This window comes from Grammomys surdaster, unplaced genomic scaffold (genome assembly GCF_004785775.1).
Source record: "Grammomys surdaster isolate TR1022 unplaced genomic scaffold, NIH_TR_1.0 239, whole genome shotgun sequence".
Taxonomy (NCBI): domain Eukaryota; kingdom Metazoa; phylum Chordata; class Mammalia; order Rodentia; family Muridae; genus Grammomys; species Grammomys surdaster.
In genome coordinates, this window is record NW_021604684.1 from 7134123 (window position 1) to 7139038 (window position 4916).

General features: G+C 43.2%; 1 pseudogene; it reads left to right on the top strand.

Annotated features, from left to right (window-relative positions):
* Positions 1-397: 397 nt before the first annotated feature.
* Positions 398-2518, top strand: LOC114626708 (annotated as a pseudogene).
* The last annotated feature ends 2398 nt before the right edge of the window (positions 2519-4916 follow it).

Genomic DNA, 4916 nt, shown 5'->3' on the forward strand with positions numbered 1-4916 from the left:
GGTGGTCTGCCGTGCAACACTGGGTAAATAGGCTCTATGTATTGGCTTTCATCTCTTCAGTTTTAAGACCAGGACTGCTGTTAGCACGGTGCTATAATGTCAGGGAATTATATTTAAGCCATCATTAACTCCTCCAGCCCACATTGATCTTTCTGTTCTCTGAAACTCGGGCACTTATAGCCTGCACTCGATCATTTAGAAATTAATTAGGTTCCATCTTGTGCTGTTCTTTAATTGTTTGATGTAGGATAACCTTGCTTCGCAAAAGATTGTAAGCACTTTGAAGTTACAGACTCGCGCTTATGTTCACTTATTAATGCACTCATGCACTCATTTATGCATGCCTGCAATAAGTATGCTAAGTGGTGGGGGACACAACAATACAGAAGATGACCCGATGACAAGGTACGTGTACGGGGTTGTGGGGAGGCAGTTAGTTTCAACTACAACAATGTCTAACACCATCCGACAGTCTCAAATGTCCTTGCATGTCCAGAAGCCCATCCTCCTTCCTGATTTCAGCTTCCCCTTGCATCACACAGCTTATTCTGGTGGAAAACTGCTATTTCCCCATAGTTCTGCTGGAGGTCAATAAGAAGCCCCAGATCAGGCACTAGCTGTAGTGAGCACCATGGGAAAAGGACTGGAGCTTTTGTAAGTGCAGGACGTAAGGTGATGAGAAAACACTTAGAGTGGACAGGGGTCCTAAGTAGAGCAGTAAAGGTTCTCCCCTGTCTGTGAGGTCCATTGCTGACCATTTACAGGAGTCCTGTAAAACTCAATGGGGTTGGTTGGTTGTTCATTTAATTTTTTAAGTTTGTTTTGGTTTTGTTTGTTTGTTCAGTTTTTTGTTTTTTGTTGTTTTTGTTTTTGGCAAGAGTGTATGGAAACAACTCCTCTTCCCCCAATTCCCTGCTGTGTATATTGTACTGTAGAAGGCCACCTAGTGAGGCAGAGGGCTCCCCATGGGAAAAAATAGTGCTAGGCTATACATTGTGATGAAAACTGAACTAGGAGCCAATGAGACCATCTGTATGTTCAACCATCCTTCCCAGTATTGAACTTAAAGGGAAAGAATCAACTGCTTACTAGGCAGGAAACACAAGAGAGAAAGGGCTGGCAAGCATTCCTTGTGAACCTACTGGCCCGGGTCAGGAGGAAGATGAGTCATCTCCCCTTATGCCCAAGCAGGGAGAGCTGGACTCTTAGCCTCCCTGGTCCCTTAGCAGGGAGACATTAATCAAAAACAGGCCCGAACACCCAACAAGCCCTGCCTGTTACTGCCTGTTTGTTTCTCTCCAGATTACTTCCCAGAGCCTTTTTCACTATTTCACTCAGAGTGAGGAGTTTTGTCTTATTTTATTTTCCAGTTAAGGGACAGTTTTCAGGGAGGTACAGCTTCTGCAATAGCATGAATATGTTCGGATGATATGCCCCCTTCCCCACAGGTTTAGTTAAAAAATAACCATGTATTTCGGAGCTTCTCGTCTCCCACAATTTTCTGGCGATTCACAGCTTCAGAAGTAGAGAGCAATTAATGGGTCTAGTGGAAATTTGATTCGTCTTCCGTCCTCTGTGTGTTGTCTTGGCTGTTGTAGCCTCGCAGTTACTCGCATAATTCCGGAGTTGGTTGTGGCGGACAGTGGGTGAGAGGAAAGTAACTCTCAGCATGAACTAGAAGGGTTTGCTTTCCTCTTTGTCAGCTTTCTACGGAACGATACCACGACGGCCATTTTACATCACAGCATGTCAAAAATCAATAGGCCACAGCAGTGGCTGGCAGGTGGAAGATGGAGGAACAATTTAGGATGGGACGTGGAATTGGCTTGGACTTCCCAATGGCCAGGATTTTCTGTTTTAAATCTTTCTTATCGTCTCGCTGTGCCTCTTTGTAAGCCAGCAACTCCATAAGGACAAAAGCTGTGTTCAGCTCGAGAGCCAAGACTGCTGAAGCCCAATGGCGAGAAGCTGAATGAGTTTGAGTCTGGCATTTCTCAGGCGCTGCCCACACTGGAGAGGAACTCAGATCTCAAGGCGCAGCTGTGGGAGCTCAACACCACTACGGTCAAGAAAATTGAAGTCGGTGGTGGTCAGAAAGCTATCATGATTTTTGTATCATGATTTTCTTCAGCTGAAATCTTTCCAGAAAATCCAAGTCCAGCTAGTTTGTGAATCGGAGGAAAAGTTCAGTGGAGAAAAAGCATGCAGTCTTCATTGCTCAGAGGAGGATTCTGCCCAAGCGAACCCTAAAAGCTGCATGAAAAATAAGCAAAAATGCCCCCAGAAGCTTCATCCTGAAGCAGTGCATGATACCATTCTTGAGGACTTGGTCTTCCCAAGTGAAGATTGTGGGTGAGAGGATCTGTGTGAAACTGGATGACAGCCAGCTCATAAAAGGTCAATTAGGCGAAGAACAGCAGAACAACGTGGAACACAAGGTCGGAATTTTTCTTGCGTGTATGAGAAGAAGGTTGCAGGCAAGGATGTTAATTTGGAATTCCCAGAGTTTCAGTTGTAAAGAAAATGACTGAATAAAATGTCATTCATAGTAAAAACAAAAAACCCCAAAACCAAAAACAAACAAACAAAAACAAACAAAACTTCTCTATCACATTCCCACAACACAGTTAGACATGCTTATCTACACATTGTCTACCTTCCCCCAAACGGGTGGTAAACTCCATGAAAGAAAAAGACCAGGGACAGATGGATGAGCGGATGAATAATCACAGGGGCAGATGGGGGGGGGGGCTTGAGGACAACTTATGCCATGTTGAACAAAACAGAAATTATCATTTTACATTTACACGCACTCACTTGACAGAAACGCATGCCAGAAAGAATGAAGTGCTATCTCTACCAGACTATAAACTACTGAGACCATTAGTCATTCAGTCAGTCTTAGTCCAAATTCCCAGTCTCTTCATGACTCAGTCTAATGGTTTTTGTGCTCAAGATGACTGACTGAAATCACTTTGTGTTGTGGTCTTCTGTAGACATTCCTTTTGGCTTTAGTAGACCCATCCTGCACAAGACTTTTCATGCTCCACAAGAAACTCTTGCTGTCAATAATTTAGGGGAAACCCCTTGTAGGTGGTACTGCCTGCTGAACTGTAACTTAGGGAATGTTAAAGGTTACTTGGATTCCATGCTGTTGTGGAGTAGGTCACATCTGGCACACAACGTGACAGCCAGTTATAACCCTAGACCATCAAGATGAGTCAACCTCGATGAAAGGTTCAAATGCCAGCTCTTCTGAGCTCTACACACTGACAATAACATCTGTCCTTTTCTTCCAAACTAATCCACCTGCTGGCCCAGTTCCGGACCGTGGGCCTCACTCTGAGAAACTACTTTCCGCATAGGCACAGTGCTTTTTCACGATTGGGAAGCTTCTTAGCATGGGGCCTTCTGATGGATTTGTGGGTCTCTCTTTTATATGCTCTATTCTTTCTCTGGAAAGAAACATTACAGTCTCTATGTGATCACCGAGGAAGATTATTCATTGCATCCTCTTGTTCATAGCTAGTCTTGTAACCCAGCTCTTATGCTGCCTCCATCAGCCCTCACTTCTCTCAGGGATGAGAAATGGCAAAAATCAAAGGCATTAACCCATGGGGAATCATCTGCACAAAATCCAAAAGACCTATTTGCCCTATGTTAGTCACAGGCTCTCGATTTCCACGTTGTAATTATTCCTGAGTTAAGTTTATAGCCCAGGCATATCTCACAGGAACCAGTTCAGCCATGTGCCTTCCAACGTTCCATTCCCTGAAGTAATAGGCATCAAATGTGGGCAAAGAAGACAACCGGTGCTGCAAGGAAATGCACTTTCTTCCTTCAGAGATGCTCAAAGCTTGCCTTGGAATAGTATCTAAGACCAAGCAGTGGCTCAAAAGCCTATCGTCCTTACATCAGTTGGTGGAGTTCAAGTCCAAGGGATTTCACACTACAGAAACAACCACAAATCTCCTGCTGACCAGACTATTGCCACTTCCATTCAGGATTGGTAATTTCAGGATCCACCCCAGGATGACACAGGTGCATCTTTTAAGTGCCAAGTGTTATATCTCCTGCCTGCTCAAGTCCCCTCCTTTAGCCTTTTGGCCTGAGATTTATTATTCTACAGCTACTGTGTTGAATTGCATTTGAAATCAATTAACACAGGTACTCAGAGATGAATGCTTAGACTCTAAAGGAAGGTGATGAAAACATACCATTTAAATAGAAATCAATTTCCTTTCATGTATTTCTTCCTTGCTGCTGCCTCAAATTAATAGTTTTTAGATATTTGTGTGTAAAAGGGGAGAATTCTTTTATGTCAAATATTTCCATCACCCTCATGTGTCTCTGGCCTGCACTATAGATGTAATCCTAGTTTTCTATATTACCAAAGAATTATTTCTATGGAAACCCATGGTCATTAGAATAAATATGGCAGCTGAGAAACAACAGGGAAATGACTTTGGGTCCTTGCTTTTATCAATAGTAATTAGACAGTTTGGGAGGAAGCCAGACATTCAGTCCCTACAATATCAAAAGTCATAGCTGCAGACAGCATTGTCCTTCTGATCCAGTTCATTTGTTCTCTGTCTTGGTCTTTATCAAAGACTTTGAGTGGAGCAATTAGACTTAAAATGAAGAAGGCTGCCAAATAATAGAATAAAAGGGGCACTGTCTCTTGGAAGAATCAAATGCAGGCTTGAATGTCAAATGTAGGTATCAGAACCATTAAAAGATGAAGCATAGGAACAGAATAGCAGTGTAGCCCATGATGGAGCAATAGCTAAGTTAGAGGTGAGTCAGCGTGAAACTTTTCTAAATCTTCCTAATTCATGTCCCACTCCCACCCCCTGTTGGATGCTGGAACATCCACCACAGTTGAGTACTTTGTAGACTGCTGTCAATGTTTTTGC